The following is an 18679-nucleotide window of genomic DNA, read 5'->3' as shown; positions in this document are numbered from 1 at the left end:
AAACTGTTGCAGTCTGTCAGTCATATAATGGCAGTCAATGGGACCCACAGCTTTGAGAGTAAAAAAAAACATACATAGACAAAACCAAATTAAACCCTGCGGCTCGTGACGATACATTGAGGTCTAAAGACACGAAACAATCGGTCTGTGCAAGAAAGTATATATATAATTTCTTACCTCTGATCCACCGCATTGTCCAACTGTCCTGAGTGCGATCACAACAGCCGGCGCGTGACGCGTCAACGTGCTCTGGCATAGTAGACGTATGCATGGAGAGTAAAAAAAAACATACACAGACAGCCAAATAGTAGTAGACGCATGCGCGGAAGCGATCTGTCGTGCGTATACGTCACTTATTGTTTAGATCGCTTCCGCACATGCGTCTACTACTATTTGGTTTTGTCTGTGTATGTTTTTTTTTACCATTGACTGCCATTATATGACTGACAGACTGCAACGGTTTGAGTTAAAAAATCTTTGTTTGTGTTCTACTGAAGAAACAAAGTCACCTCCATCTGGGATGCCCTGGGGATATGCAGATAAACATCAAATTTTCATTTTTGGGTGAACTATCTCTTTAATGTGTCATATCATGTGCGCCAACTACTAGGCCACAGCAATTTTTGGTTTTAAGAAATGCTTCCCTTTTAATGCAAATATTCTTGACTTATTCATTCATTAATTATACATTTTTACCAGGTTTTACTAGTTTACTCATTTTACTAGTCAAATAGCACTTTTATGAGCATGAAAATAAGCCAGATTAGTTTCCATATTATCTGGCTGTATAAATGGCTGAGTGTTTTACATCAGAATGACACAGAGCAGGCTTTAGCTGTAAATTCCTTCTTCCTACTTACGTTGGATGCCAACATGAACATTCCACACACTATATAAAAATGTAAATCCACTGCACTGTAAAGCGCAGGGATTTTTATATGGGAATTTCTTAGACCACAATACTTAGGGGAGGACCATGGTAACACACAAGCATTGTTGTCATGATTGTTATCAAAACTGATTATCATTGTCACAAAAAGAATAAGCCTTGACCTTTATATGATAGGAATCCTAAATGTTTTGCATAGAGAAGTTTCTGCAAACTCTCAAAGTTTCAAAACATTTCGACAATGTTCAAATCCAGGTCTCACAGAAGAAGACTAAACATAAACTGGTTATTCTGTGCTTTGCTGCCTTGTAATAACACACTGAATCTCTGATGTTTGGACAAGGCAGGCTGAGGTCTCGGCTCTTTTCTGCAGTTTTGGTTCAGTTCCTCATTTGGTCGAGACAAAGAGACACTCAGTACCGCTTACGCGCTCTGAAACCACCAGAACCCGAGCCTGGATGAGTAAGAGGACATTAAGCTCTCAAAACTGAAGGTTCTGGTGATTTGGCAGTCATGATTGCGCTTTTCATGTAATGTTGATAATTATATGGATATATTGTATTTTTAAACCTTTCGACTATTCAGCACAAAGCCACTCGTAATAGTACAAATCCCCAAAATATGAGATAATATATACAGAGAGAGGCCGCTCGCAGAACCTAATGCGTGTGTTTCTGTCATTCCCGTTTCCCATCCTGAGGTCTGAACGGAGTATTTGCTCTCTTCAGATCCAAATCCTTCATGATGAACAGCCTGATACCAGCCAATAACTCCACAGAGGTCTGATCCTCCTCCATGAGCCCTCTGCTTTTCCCTCTAATAACACCAAAAATCACATCCATCAGTGCGGACCCCAACACTGGCCCTCTCAGAAAGTCTGAGTCAACAAAGACAGAGAAGTCTGTAATGCCTAGCAGAAGAAACTAGGGTTCTCGCAACTTTCTTCCATTTGGATACATCAGTTGTTTTGGTGTTTACAGAGGGAAAACATTATTGTGTTATGACAAGATATTTTAAGCGATGGACAATTGTTAATTTGTCCTTTTTGTAATTCCATACGAAAAAAAAATTAAACACTGCTAATGCAAATTTTATAAGTGTTGCTATTTTTATTTAATTAATAGCATTAAATATAATTAAGTAATTAACATTTTTGCATTTAAGTTTTTAATTATCATATTTTATATAAAGTAAAACAAGTATCTTAAAAAATTACATATATAACGTATAACTTAAAATAAATCCAAAAAGAGTAAAAATTATATATAAATAAATTACATAAATTATAAAAATAAATGTGTATGTATGTATGTATGTATATATATAGGTTATGTTGTTATGTGTGTTTTCCCATCTCTAGTTGTCTGTTATTGTGTTTGTGATGTCTGTCCTTCATGGGTTTTCCCCCCTTTTTATCTTCCATCAAAGACTTTGTTTTAGTTTTCTCAATAATCTGACATATCATTCATGTCCGTAGTGCAAATGAAATGAGTTTTGCAAACCATCTAAGCCAACATATGAGCAAGCATGTCTAAAAGGTTATTCCAGTTTACGCCTTATGCTTTGATAAATGAATTAATGCCTATGTCACATCTGTCCAGAATGAGCTTTTGTGAAGTTTCACTAATCCATTACTCTGGTTCATGTCATCCAGTGTTTGGCTTAGTGTGGAGCTACTAAATTATTAAAAATGACTAAATATATTTAAATATTGAAAAGACCACATGTGCTGAATTATTAAAATGATTAAATTTGCTGAAATATAAAAAACATCAGCTATGAGTTTATTAGGTGTTAATTTGTAGCGCCAGGACTTTGCAAACAGCTCCACGTACTGTAAGTGTGTGTGTGTGTGTGTGTGTGTGTGTGTGTGTGTGTGTGTGTGTGTGTGCATGACCACTTCCTTCCAGAGCAGTAGGGAATGCCACTTTGTAATTTTCCATCTATTTTTACATGGCAGGAGAAAAGCAAATACACACACACACACACACACACTGGCGGGGGGGTTCAAGCTAAATCTCAGGTCTGCTGGGAAACCTTGGCAATGTTTCAGGTGTTCCCCTCCACAGATACACACACACACTCTCACTCACTCACTCATTCACACACACACACACACACACACACACACACACACACACACACACACGTACGTACGTTTGTTTATATTGGACACATGCAGTAGTCGAGACACTTTCAACAAATATACAGCATTTACAAAAACGTACTGCAGGTTTTTGGACATTACCATGAAAATAATTCCTTTTTTTTTTCACACATTCATTCATTGTTTTTTTTTTTTCCATCAAATGGTATGTAAATACAACAGTAAATGAATATGGGAGTAATACCAAACCATAGTAGTTATTAATTTGCATATTATATGATATTATATTTTGTATGATACATTACTGTTCAAAATTTGGGGGTCAGTAAGATTTTTCTTTAAATGTTTTTGACAGAAGTCTCTTATGCTCACCAAGGCTGCATTTATCATCAAAAAAACATTCATTTTGTGAAATATTAAATTTTAATATATTTTGAAATCTAATTTCTTTCTGTGATGACAAATCTGATGTTTATGAAAACTTCTGTATAATATTTTTGTGGGCACCATGATACATTGTTTCAGGATTGTTTGATAACTATGATAACTATACAGTTCAAAAGAACAGCATTTTTGTTTTTCAATAGAAACCTTTGGTAACCATTATAAGTGTCTTCGCTTCGCTTTTGATCAATTTAATGCTTTCTTGCTGAATAAAAGTATTAATTTCCTAAAAAAAATCTGATCCCAAACATTTGAATAGCAGTGTATTTACCTTATATTAATCTTGTATTTTCTTTTAATGTATTACACAATAATATATTTTATTATATTATAGCTATTTATAGTGTTTAAAGATGCAGTCCGTAACCTTTTTTGGTTAAAAATGATCCGAAATCAATATTTGAGAGAGTACATAACCAGCCAGTGTTCAAACCTATCGCCTTACTTTAGCCCGATTCACAACGGTTAGCTTATAATGTTTTCTAATTTGAGTGGTACGGGTAGGTTTTCTCGGGAAATTCGAGCATGGCACTGCGTCATTACGTCACGTCGGTAAACATAAAGAAGTTTTCCCGGCTAGTAGGCTATCGCACGTGAGGATCCTGCAGGTGGAGGATCGCTTATAGCGTTTTCACACAGCAGCTACAATAATTAAATGTACCATTTTGATAGTGGATTGTAATCCAGAAAGGATTATGTGTTTATGAAACACATGTGAATAAAATGAAATTATATTCCAGTTTTAAATGTGCTTCTGATTAAAGATAGTTTGGGATTACACAAGATTTGTATTTTAAAGAAAACCAGTTGGAAGGCAGAATAGTTTGCTTTTTGGGTTAAAAGAATTTCTTAATATGAAATTTGAATAGTATGACAATTAGAGATTAGACTGTACAGAAATTGAAATCTACACGCTAATACATACTATACTCATAGTCATGTAATGCTGATGTTGTGAACATTAATACTTTGAGAACAAAGTATAACAATGATAATACTTTGCACAGTTAGATGTGATATGAGCTAACTGATCTTTAGATTAAATCACCAGTGGTAGCGCGATTTATTGTAATGCTTTTTTCCTCAATTGGGCAGAACGAACTTGGCAGACTTGTTACTTGTTCAGATGGCAATATACAGTGAAAATTCTTATTTGAGTCATATATTCCAAGACATAGGCTAGAATCTGTGATTGCGAAGTACAGTAAATATCCACACTGGTGCAGTGACTAACAACTACACATTCACCTCAAAACATTAGATTCATCCGTGCTGGAGCCAAGCCGGAACACCGGATCACAACCACACGCACGGAAGATGATTCCACAAGAAACTGCAATTCCAGGTTTTCAAACAGAGATGGCGACAAAGAGGCAAAAGTTACGGACTGCAGGTTTAATTTATTCTATAAAATATATCACACTTATATCACCGTAAAGGGTGATATAAAGGGCAAGATAATTTGTTGCAATTAATAATATATCCCATCATACCCCAGAGCTCTGGTAGAGCCACAGTACTGCTTTGTAAAGGAGGAAGAGTGAAAAACAGATGAACTATGAACACGTGTTTTGCATCAGGCGACTGGAGTCGTATGAGAAGATCTACTGGGAATAAAGGCCAGTGAGCGTCGTGAATCTAGTGCTGGCCTCATGTGCATGTGTGTGTTTGAGAGAGAAAGAGAGGTAAAGATCTAAAGAAATTATTTCAGTGCAGATGTGGACAGAAGAACATTGTCTTGTGTGTGTGTGTGTGTGTGTAACAGCTCTTCTGACCATGTTGAATCGGGCTGGCTGGATGAAAAGCACACTGTGAGGCTGCTGACGCTGACTGCCATGGGCCAAAGTCCAGACACACTGCTCAGCTTTATCTATCATCCTTCCATCTGACAGAATGATAGATCTGTATCTCTGCCTGTATAAATATTGCCAGACTGACAGAGAGAAAGAGCGAACGCGATAACAAATGATGTAAATAAAACCGACAGAAAAGAAGAGCTTTAATATGAAGGCGAAAAGAACCTGTAAAAAATAAGTGATTTTCAGAGAGAGAGGAACAGCTATGAATTTGGTGTTGTTTTACACTTTTGCTCCAAGCGAAATGGAAGATCATAGAGTGGAAAAGTGGCTTGTGAGTGAAGCTGGCGTGAGTGAGAGATGTTTGAGCCGGCTGGCCAGTTTCTTAATCTCTAACAAGAAACAGACCAGCCATATGGCTCACAGAGCCAAGATGGCCACTGCAAAGGTTTTGGTAGGAACAGAGAAGCAGGAAGATCTAAGTGTGGGTCAAAACGGACCAAATGGGCCAAAAAACAATTTGATGCCATGTACAGTAAATGTCCCTGACTTGTGTGCAATGCATTTGTAACTTTGAAGTATAAAAATGGTTTTGTCATATTTAATATCGCTAATTTTAGACACATTTCAGAAACATTAACAAATCTTACAAACAACCCCAAACTTTTGAATGTCAGTGTACGTCACATTATAAATGTTAAATCTGTTTCATATAGTGGTTTTATGTATGTCACTGCTTTATGAGGGCAGCTCACAGCTTAACGATTAGAGCAGACCGTGGATGGCCTTCTTTTAGATGATATAATTAGAACAGGTATCACATGACCAGGCATCTAAAACACACTGGTGCAGACACACACGCACACACTCACCCAGAAACGCAACACAAATAAGTGTCTATGCTTTCAACAGTGCATTTACATATCATGCAAATCATTTGACTGAATATAGTCCAATAAGCTTTCCCTTCCCAGCAGTCCTCTCGAGCTCCAATCCTACAAGACAGAGGTGAAGTTGAGATCAACCAGTAGTAGAGAGGACCAGCACTCCCATTTAACGCTTATCTCTCCATTTTGGCTCCGATTAGTGCAAATATTATGCAACGTGCCAGAGGGATCTACCCAGTTTAACGTTTGCTGGTTACGAGCGCTCCTTTGACCTTGTTCAGTCACACAGAACAAATCTGAACGCTAAACAGGATGTTCAAAGCCGATGTAAAATTAGACGATATTTGTACACCTGCAACCGCGCTTCAATTGAATTCTGGTTTATTTGTTGCCTACAAACTACATTTAGTCTAATGAACTGAATTACATGGCAGATTTATTTATAATTATCATTAATAAATGTAATTAATTTAGTCTGCAGGTTCGACGTGTACAACATAAAATATAAAAAAAATTAATTTGATATTTTTTCATTTTCAGCTATTTTAATTAACATATATAATGTAATATTATTCATGTTTTAAGTAAAAAAAAAATATTCCAACTAAAATGATATACACATCACCTCAATATTATGACTGGGAAAATATATAGCTATCCTACATTATATTACTCACAAATACACTACTGTTCAAAAGTTTGGAGTCATTAAGTTTAAAGAAATTGTTTATTATTTAATAACTTTTATTCAGTATGGATGCATTAATTTGATCAACGATGGTAAAACTTTTATAATGTTACCAAAGACATCTATTTTAAATAAATGTGGTTATTTTGAGCTTTCTATTCATCAAAGAATTCTGAAATATTAATCGGCACAAGTGTTTTCAACATTGATAATAATAATAATTAATGTTTCTTAAGCACCAGATCAGCATATTGGAATGTCACATGATAATTTTTTTAAATTTGAAATTTTGTGCCACTAGTATCACAAAACTTGTTGAAATTGTTGTTTTCGAACATGTTTCCCCATTTGCCATTGGTTAAACTGACAGATGGTCCGTCCCCAACCTCACATCATTGGTTGAGCTCATATTGCTGCGAGGAGCTACATAAATACAACTCACTTCAGCTTTATACCTGAACCTATTTAGTTGTAAGGACCTTTCAAGATTCAAGATTTTTTATTTGTCACATACACAATTATACAGAGTATAACCAGCAGTGAAATGTAAACCTTTCAGGTTAGCCTTAGCATTCATCCATCAAGCATGAACCTGCCCTGCCCTTAAAAACTGATCCTCGTCCAAAGAGAAGACAAACAGATCAAGGCATAGCATGAGGACTTCAGAAGAATGAAATTTCAAAGACGAGATTCTGAGAAGAGAGGATATTTGGGATGTGTTTTCAATGGTGAGGTGTGGAAGCCTGAGTCTCTGGTGAATGCTATACTGTGTACAGTGATGTCGCTCGACATTAACATGTGACTTTGACATTTTTTGACATAAAGCAGATGTTAATTGCCTTTTAAGTACTTTGCATTGTAATGTGACTATAGCAACTGCAGTCTGCAAATCCATTAGCAAAGATTTCTCACAGCTAATGGACTTAATCCTGGCAGCAAATGATTTAATCTGGATTTTCTTGACTAAAGATGCCAAATGGTAACTAATTCAGAGGTTTCTTCCTAGATGGTTTTACACATTGTTTTCCTTTAAATGAAGGCAGCTGTGATTCTATAGCAGAGACACATGGCTAAATGTTCCTGTTTGCCCTCTTTTCAAATTGGCTCAACGCCTATGATTATTTCTGTATACGTTCAATATGTTCTCTCCCACTAGCTTGATACACCTAGGAAAGAAAAATGACATACAACGCCTATTTAATATCTTAATTGTTTCTCATGGTAATCTCTTTTTCTAAACAAAAAATGGTTGCCAGCCCATTTCTGTGCAATTACCTTGTTTTGTAGGTTAACTGGACCTCGTTTAAAGAGCCTGTTGATTTGAAGTGTTATTGTTTATTAGAACTAAGTCTAAAAACAGAGAATTATAAAATACAATTAAATTAAATTAAATTAAAATGTCGTCCTGGCAAATAACTGAGGTTTAATTTGAAATACAAAAATAACTACAAAAAAAAAAATTACATGAAAAAATACAAACTAATAATACAAACTACATTATAAAATGTAAAGAAATGTAAAAATAAAGTAAAACGTAGTAAAATGAAAATGAACTGAAAATATAAACAAATTAAAGGCAATACAAATTATGAACAAATACTGTAGTAAATAATGCAAAAATAACTTATTCCCAAAAAAGACAGAGCTATGTCTTTACATTTTTCTACATTCATGTCAAATCCTTATATTGTATTATTTGGTCAAATTTGTCTTTTTAATTTTTCCCAAGAAACTTTATGGAAAATTTGATACAGAAACAAAAATCTAGTCCTGTGCTTAGAGCGAGCAACCACTGAGCAATAAAAGTTTTCCTCTGGCCTTTCTTACAGATCAACATTCAATAAATAATTGTTGTTCTTGTCTTGTTTTGGACGGTTTAGTTAGTGGGGAAGTTTCTTAAGGGAGTTTGTAGCCTGGGATCCAAATACCATCATTCGCCTGTTTATAGGAGCTGATCTTCTGCGTCTGAAGACCTCAGCGCTTTGGAATACGGCTCCAGCACTCAGCCAAACTCTCTCAGCTTCTACAGAAGTCATCATGGCGGCCGGGTCAATCTCATGTTGCACACACTCACAGCTTTTAAAGCTCACGTCATCTCTGACCCCGTATCAACTCGAGTGTGTGTGTGTGTGTGTGTGTGCTCACTCGCTCTCTCTGTATATGGCTATCTTTGACACCAAGCTTACATTCCAAAGTCTGACACTCTGAGGGTCTTTTTCTCGCTCTGTTTACATTTCGTTACACACAACCCTCTCGTCAGGGTTTTACTACACTAAACGCCTATTAAAAATTAAAGCTAAACATTATTCTGCTACTGAACTTAGAGATACTAATATATGGCTCCAGCTGTTAGATTACTCAGTCGTGAAATTAATGAGATCTCTTTAATATCTCAATTATTTCTCCCAGACAGCAAACAGATTAGTGCAGCCTTTTATGCAGTTTTTTTTATTATTATTTTTTGAGGTAGTGTATGAATAGTGATAATTATGTCTCAAACTTGCTCAGATTTGGCATGATACCAAATTCTGAGATTTCAACATGAACTCATTTCTAATTATATGGACTGTGCTACACTAAAAACTCAGTTCTCTCACTTTGGTTCATTTATTTCAGTTTTTTCTACAATATCATTTTAAGAGAAACATCTAAGGAAAGTTGATACTTAAAATGAAAGATCAATAGATAGATCGATCACTGAGTGGTCCTGTGAGTGTCGTAACATTCAACAAATGTGATCCAGTTCAACACACTCAACAAGCACTAGAGAACGGGACTGAACCCGTTTCACCATGTATGGAGACAGAGCGGCCAATGCAACCACTGTTAGTAACACGCTCATGGAATGTACACTCACAGAACACACAGACACACTGGGCATTCATTAGAGAATAAATGACTGTTTGAAAGCATAAACATGAGCGCAGTAAATCCACAGAGGACGTTTTCACTCCTGGATCACGCCATAGAAACAAGCCAGCACTGGGATCTAACACACACACACACACACACACAGAGCATGAACCTGACCAGCAGACCGAGAAAACTGTTTATCTGACATACTGTCCCAGTGTGTCATAACAAAATCATCTAATTCTGGCTCCCTCCCTTTCTCTCACTATTAAAATATTTACACTAAAAAGTACCATAGCGCACTCTATTACTTAAAGTTTCCTCAACTGCAATGCTTTCTGGGAGTCACGTGCACTGGAGGACATGTATATGAGTTTTAAACCTAAATTGGCCCCGGAAAGAGTTCGAACGCTTATCAGGAACACCCTGCCTAGCGATTTCATCTCTACGTGACTCAGCTTCTAGTGAACTCTGGGAGTGGACCCTGCACTTCCTGTAGAGCTGAACGGGCTGAGTCATCAAAGCTCTCATTGAAAGGAAATGCATCATCAGCCTCAACGCATCAATCTTTAAGAGGGAGGGGTCACCGAAATGCATTATTCATTAGCGCAGTGAGCGCCACACACACCATATCACATTAGCAGGCACAATTATGTTTGTGAGGTATCACATTATAGGTGAAATGCATTTAATTACAGGCATTTCTGAGGTTGTGTTTCAAAACACACGCTCTTAAGCGATGGTACAGATGTGACTAGCCCTCCGCAGACTGTTTGCACAATCCTGGTGTCTGTCATGGTCATGGTATCCTAGCAACAGAGCCCTCCATCTAAGCCCAGCTCATTCTGATGTGTATTTATGAAAAAGGATTGAAAACACTGAATTCAATTATCAAAGCCCTGGAATAATGATGAAAGAGAGAGGAAAGGAGTCCGTTTTTGAAATGCTTTTGTCTGTTTTTTTTATGTTTATGATTCTGATAATATACGCCTGTAAAGGTGAATATAGCTACTGATTACACAGCTCTTGATTTTAATTGGTCAATCGTTGCATTCTGCAGTAAATGGTTTTGTATGTCTGTTAAACTTTATATTTGAGTGATTTTTTTTTGCTAGTTTTACGTCTCTCGTATCACGTGGCTGTACAAAATCATTTCAAATCAATATGTCATTTGTTTATTTACTAAGAAGACACAAGATCCCAAAATAAACCCCTTCGGAGTGAAACAGGATCGCTGTGGTAGTTTATTTTGCGGTAACGACCATCGGACTACGTTGTCTCATTTGACATAATGATTTGACAACTGTTTATATGACATAATATTAAAATAACATTGTATGCGGTATGCAACAATAAACATTATAACGTTAATATGATTCTCACTATGACCTCACTTTGTTGCACTTTTTATCCAGCAAGTGGATAAAAATGGATCATATCGGAAAAATAATTTTAGTCCAAATTTGTGTAGAAATCTGTTAACTTTTGGCAGTCTGATCAAATAATGAGTCAAATTTCAATTTACTTCCATTCCATTTATATCTCTGGAAATGGAAAATTTAGAACACTGCATTGTGAGATATATAATATTCCATGTAGTGTTTTATCAGATTTTTAAATGTTTTTATGCCCACCAAGGCTGCTAATATTTGATAAAAAAAATACAGCAAATATTGTCAAATATTATTACAGTTTAAAATAACAGTTTTCTATTTTAATATATTTTAAAATGTTATTTATTCCTGTAATGCAAAGCTGAATTTTCAGCAGCAATTACTACAGCCTTAAGTGTCACATGATCATTCAGAAATCATTTTAATATGCTTATTTGACCAGTGTGTGTGTATATATATATATGCATGAATTAGGGCTGAACGATTTTGGAAAATAATCTAATTGCGATTTTTTTTTTTTACCAATATTGCGATTTAATATGCGATTATTGTTTAAAGCTTTTTATATTCTGTATTGTTCAACAAAGACAAGTAATAAATGATTGTATAGTATGCAGTGTTGGGCACGTTGCTTTAAAAAAGTAATTAGTTATATTACTAGTTACTTCTTACAAACAGTAACTGAGTTACATCATTATAAAAGAAACTAATTAAAAAAAGGGGGTAAAACTACTATGAATTGTACTACTAATAAGAACAATATAAAATGCACTAAGGATTATTGAGCTGCTGGGTTCATGAATATTAATCAGGTTGTCTGCGTTTGCACAAACTGATTCGCTGAAATCAAAACAGGGAGGATAATAGGTGAGCGCCAGCCAATGAGATTGCCGCTTGTGCATTAGCCCCGCCCACTACCAGAAAACCCGACAGTTCTTAAAAGCTGAAGAATTCCAAAGGAACTCCGTTATTTTGACAGGAAAATACAACAAAGGATATAATTTACATGTAGCGCATCAATTCTGCATGATATGTATGATATGTAAGCGTGCCAACTTGATGCTTCCTCTGAAGACTGCTTAGATGTGTTCGACTTGAAGCAGTGCAGCTAGACCGATCGCTGTGTCTCATCAAATAAGAGAGTGGGCGTCTCCTTATTCTTTCTCTCGCTGTACTTTGATATCATACACCGATCGATCTTCAAGTCGAGCACACCTCTTTACTCTCGCGTCACGTGGCAGTGTAATCGCAGCCTCTGCGGTTGAAAAATGGTGTTTTTTATATCGCGATATCATCGCAAATGCAATTAATCGCTCAGCCCTAGCATGTATGTATTTTATTTAATTTATTTTGTACTTTGTATTTTTACTTTGTAAATATTTATACCTTTTATGTTCCATCTCTTATAATAATAACTATAAAAAGTGTTTAGAGTGCAGACCACAGCTGAATTTGATAGATTATCAGATGAGTATCTGTGGGAGAGCCCTGCACGGGACCTGAAAGAGATCACCCTGACTTTGAGGGTAAAGGAGGGAGGGTCGGATAATCCCATGGAGACTATACGGATAATTCCGTGATTATAATCCTAATCCTATGTCACACTGGACAGCTCACATTGCTGCTAATCGGCTGTAGCGCTCTAAAGCCACTGTGAACACTGTTAATCCTGTTACTGAGATTCACGTAATCTCACGCTGATAAGGTAATCATACAGAGAGTTAAACGTCTATGTGTATGCCGGTTATAGCCTACATGTGGGCCAGCCAACGATCTTCATGTCTGACTGAAAGTGCAAGAATGCTTTTGTGTGAAACCCTCCCACAAGCCTGTTTTAAATTTAGGGATAGAAACTTTTATTGTCTCAATAGAAATCAGTGGAAAAAGTCCCCCACCATGATAGACAAAAAAACATCTCTGAGTGGAAGTACACATATCCGAATTACATTAATTACTGCAGACTGATTCATGACCTTTGACCCCACCCTTTCCCTCCGGATGAGCCAGGCGTGTGTCGCGTGAGAAATGTGTAAGGAAATCTTGACAGGCGTGAGACAACGACAACAAACGTGCACCGTGAGAACCTTGGCAGTGTCAGAGGGGGGTGTGTAGCGAGAAAAAATAAAGAGGCAAAGAAACTGTTAACAAGAAAAGAGTTGGCAGAGACAGCCAACATGACAGCTGACCAAGATCTGACTCTATCTCTGCTTCTCTCTCTCTTTCCCCGTCAACCACAAAACTGTAGTCACAGATGAAGCAATAGATGAACATTTCACAGAAAAAGAGAACTACACTTTTCTAAGGAATGTGGTGTAAAACTTGTTTTGGTAAATCATAATTATTACCAAAAAAATCAAGATGTAAAAGTTTCAAATACTTTAAATTATGATACAAATCAAGATTATGAGATACAGAGTCAGTGATGAGATATAGACAAAATTGCACAATTTAGTCTTAATACGACATAAAAAGTCTAAATTATGACATTTGTTCATATTTATGAGATTAAAAATCAAAATTATGAGATAAAAGTCATAAATGACAAAGCAAGTCTATTATGAGTTAAAAAGTCTAAATTATGACATGCAAAGTTTAAATTATAAGACAAAAGCCATCAAAAATCATGACAAAAAAAACCCTAGTTATGACCAAAAGTTGAAATTGACAAGAAATGACAAAGCGAAATTAGAAGATTCTAAGTCAATTATGAGATAAAAGTCAAAATTATGAGATGTAGCGAATTTTAAGATGAAGGGTCAAAATTATGACGAAAAGTTTAAATTATGAGATAAAAGTCATAAATGACAAAGCAAGATTATCAGATACTAAGTCAATTATGAGAAAAATCAAAATTATGACATGCAAAGTTTAAATTATAAGACAATAAACAATTATTATTATATCAACAAAAGTTGAAATTGACAAGAAATGACAAAGCTAAATTATAAGATGTGACGTCAATTATGAGATAAAACTCAAAATGATGACATTAAATCATAATTGAGATGTCAAAATTTTGACAAAAATTTGAAATAAAGAAAAAATCACAACATTTACTTTTATCTCAGAATTTCAATCTTTTATGTCATCATTTTGACTTTTTCAAAATTAAGTCAAAAATTATGGTTTACCAAAGCATGATTTATTTTTCTTATGTGGAGGAAATGGGCTTCCATAAGAATTAATTCACTTCATTAGTGAAAATGGAGAGTAAGACTTATTTCAGTAATATACAGGCAGAGAATGAGGGGGAAATAGTTAGATCACTATTGAGCACTTAGACACACACACACACACACATTGTAAAACACGTCTGCCAGTAAACTGTAAGTCAGTGCAAGTACAAAGGGACTCTGTTGCTGCGGGACAGCAGCGGCTGACACTATACACGAGGATGAGACCTTCCTCCATCCCCTTAAAATCACACACACTCACACACATTTAATCAGTGCTAGGAATTTTATCCATGTCAGTGATGCTACAGTATCTTGATACATTTTGGACATTCAGCTGTAAAACAGACGTTTATCTTGTTTACTGTGCAAGTGAACGATACAACACAAAACTAAAATGGTCCTGTTATAATTAACAACTAAAAACTAAGCTAATTTAATATGGTGATATAGATTATAGACTGGCGATATAAGAGGGGTTTAAAGGTTAAAATTCTCTCCTATCCTTGTACAGTCAGCTAAACCTTTTGTAACTTGAGATGGGCTGAATTGAGACTTTTGATTTTTAGTCCAGCTGTAAAAGGGAACGTCAGCCAATTTACAAGGATGAGAGGACACTTCTTGTTTTCTTGTTCACTATATGTGTGTTAATGGTGTTTCTGTAAATGTATGCATATGCATAGAAACCACATCTGAGGTGATTGAAACATACCCTCTGTTTTTTGGCTCAGTGCTTATATGTGGCCATATGCAAGCAGTGACCTAAACGTCCAGCCATAGCAGTGCTGGAAAGACTGCATCCTCTCTCTCTCTCTCTCTCTCCATCAGCTGTCAGGAGGCCGAGTGACGATCAGGAATGACTTTCTCTCTGATTTCACTGACAGGGCTGTCTGTAGTGCACTCTGACTGAGGATCATGTTTCAAATGCGTTTCCTGCCATGCACAACTGAGGTTTTTCACCTCAGTGATAAAAAAACTACAAAGAGCACATGCAAAAAAACATGAAAAGGAATATTAGCACTTATGATAGGGGCGTCATGAACTTGCCAGACAGAGCTATATTCACTCGAAATTGGAAATGTAGTTTTATAGTGCATTTTTATAATGTTCTTTTTCTTTCTTTCTTTCTTTTTCTAATGTGTATATGCAAGCAAGGCCAGAATAATCAGACATTTAAAAAAAAAGAATCAATCTTCAAAAAAAATTATATTAGATCATTGTAACAAAATTCTGTATGACTCAGTCCAGTCAGCAGTTTATAAAAATAATGCAGGCGACAAAAATCAATGATTGAATTTAAACAAAATAAAGTAAATCAATAGATAATCCAAGTAATAAAATCAATTATGCTTTGTTATATTTTATCAGGATGATTTTGCCTAGTACTTGATTCTTTAAAAATGCATTTGCATTATGCAACAAAAGAATGCATTATTCATATTAATATCAAAAGTATCTAAATACTTTTGGGGTCCACTGTATATTTTCTTTTTCATTATTGTTTCACATTTTCTATTGTTTTAGTGTTTGCAACTATAAAAAGTAAAATAATTAGGGGTTAAATGTAATTCATAAGTCAAGATTTCTATTTGTTGCACACACAGTTATGTACAAAACACAAGTTGCAGTGAAATGTAAACCTGGTCAGCTACTCAGAAGGTCAAAATAGTACATCTTTGTGAAATAGTAATAGTTAAGGTTTGGTTAAGAGCTCCAGATCTCACTACTCTAGATCTAATATTTTCTCCCACTGAATGGCTCTTTAGTTAAATGAATCTTGTCCTTACATGTGTGTGTCATGTGACCTGAGCCCCGATGCTGCTGTACTGCAGAAGGTTAGGGATGGGGTGAGTGGGGTTAGATGGGGTGAGTGTAACTCGACTCCGCTAGCCCTGACACGTACGGCTACCTACCATAAACACGTCTTTCTTTTATCCTTCAACTTGATTCTCTCCTCATTCTTTCCCCTCCTGCCTCCTTTTTTCCTCTTCCTCTCGGCAGGTCAGTGAGCGTACAGTACTAATATCTCTCGCACATGCTCAGTAGGGCCGTGTTAAACCTTTCACAGAACGTTCTCACCCACACACCCTTCAACATGCACAGACCCGCATAAAACACACACACAGATCCTTTAAACATTTTCATTGCGCACATTCACATTTGTATCTGACTTCCTTCAAAGGTTTGACTGTGCTGACATATATTAAATTGATAGTTCACCCAAAAATGAAAATTCTGTCATCATTTACTCACCCTCAAGTAGTTCCAAACCTGTTTGAATGTCTTTGTTCTGCTGAACACAAAGGAAAATATTCTGAAGAATGTGGGAAACAGAGCAGTTCTGGGGCACCATTGACTTCCATAGTATTTTTTTTCCTACTATGGAAGTCGATGGTGCCCCAAAACAGCCTGGTTACAAACTTTCTTCAAATTATCTTCCTTTGTGTTCAGCAGAACAAAGAAATTCAAACAGGTTTGGAACTACTTGAGGGTGAGTAAATGATGACAGAATTTTCATTTTTGGGTGAACTATCCCTTTAAGTGTCAGTGACTTCATGTGTGATACTTTATATACACACACACAAACACAAATTATATAATAATAATTCATATAATAATAATAAAGCATTTTATAATATTTGTTAACAGGCTGATGATGCTGATTGATGGATCATTGTCTAAATGTGTTGTAAACAAATTGCAATAATTACAAGCATTACTGAATTATTTGTTAATAAGAAGAAGAATAACAATAATAATAAAAAAAAATACTATAAATTAATATATTTTATCATATTTTAACAAGCTGGTAAAGTTAATTAGTGGATCATTATCTAAAGGTGTGGGAAATAAATTGTAATAATTAAATACAACATTATTAAATAAATTTATTATAAATAATAATAAAGCATTTTTATAGCATTTTTAACTGTTGATTAGTTGATCATTGTCTAAATGTGTGAAAAACAAATTGCAATAAATAAAACCATTATTACATTATTTATTAAATAAATAATATAACACAATTTTGGATAATTATTATAATGAATTTGAACATTTGAAAAAAATGATAAATAACAGCAACAGTTGCTAAGGTAGTAACATTTGAAGATATTTAGCAAGGGCCTATTGAATTAGAAAACTGTATTTTTTAGTGTGAGACACTTGCATGAATCAAATTAGCAGAAATACAGAAGGAATTAAAGACCGAGAGTTTTGTTCAGAGTATTCATCTTCTCATAGCCCAGTGTTGTTTCACAGAGGCCAGCTTCACTAATGACTTAAACAGATGGTAGAAACTTCAGCTCACAGAATACCAGCCAGACACTCTTTGATTGGCCGGCTCACAGCCGAGTATGTGTGTGTTTTATTTATTTTCTACATGCTGCATAGATAGGAGCGCAAACTTACGTCACACTTCCAGAAGGTTCTGCTATCTGCTTTAGCCTCTGTCTCTGTGGCATATCACTGAGCAGTTATACAAAGTGTTCGTATTAGACTAAAAATAATCATCTTAATGCTCTGGCATGTTATTTTGGAATGCATATGTTACCAAACGGCTAATGAGTTGTGTAAATGTGATTGTTGGACTGGTGTTTAGTCAAATCAAGATTTGTAATAGATAAGTTCCTAGTTTATTTGTGTTGGGGAAACTTCATTAGCAGTATTTGCAGCTGGTGGAGATCTTCACTTTTTACATCATCAGTGACCAGGATGAACTGATGATACCTGTCAGCGTATGATAATGGAGGGAGACAAACCCAGAGAGGGTTTAACATTTAGGGGTGTGTTTGTGTGTGTAATACTGCTGAGGGACATCTGACTCCCTGCTATTTTCCCCTGGAATTGACTGACCTGACCTCTCGCTCACAGTGTTTGTCTAACAGGTCCCACACTTATTATGGACTTGGTCTGGCTGAAATGGGTGTAAAAGTGAAGTGAAGTGACATACTGCCAAGTATGGTGACCCATACTCGGAATTCGTCCTCTGCATTTAACCCATCCAACGTGCACACACACAGCAGTGAACACACACACACAGTGAACACACACCCGGAGCAGTGGGCAGCCATTTATGCTGCGGCGCCCGGGGAGCAGTTGGGGGTTCGGTGCCTTGCTCAAGGGCACCTCAGTCGTGGTATTGAGGGTGGAGAGAGCGCTGGACATTCACTCCCCCCACCTACAATCCCTGCCGGCCTGAGACTCGAACCCGCAACCTTTGGATTACAAGTCCGACTCTCTAACCATTAGGCCACGACTTCCCTCGCTAAGTGCTACACATTTATATTGTCTCTACAAAAACATTAACTGTTAATCTTTCATGACAGGAATAAATTATATTTAAAAAAAATATATAGAAATAGAAGACAGTCATATGTCTCAATATTACTGTATTTTTCTATCAAATAAATGCAGCCTTGGTGAACAAAGAGAGTTTCAAAAACATG

The 18679-nt window shown here is 36.0% G+C and overlaps 1 protein-coding gene across 42 annotated transcripts in view; it reads left to right on the top strand.

Annotated features, from left to right (window-relative positions):
* The window catches only part of LOC306881030 (muscleblind-like protein 1), a 68749-nt gene that overhangs the window by 33009 nt on the left and 17061 nt on the right, over positions 1-18679 (top strand). The gene's annotated exons all lie outside the window — the stretch shown is intronic.

Source organism: Barbus barbus (genome assembly GCF_936440315.1).
Source record: "Barbus barbus genome assembly, chromosome: 15".
Classification (NCBI taxonomy): domain Eukaryota; kingdom Metazoa; phylum Chordata; class Actinopteri; order Cypriniformes; family Cyprinidae; genus Barbus; species Barbus barbus.
This window is presented reverse-complemented; position numbering and strand designations above follow the sequence as displayed.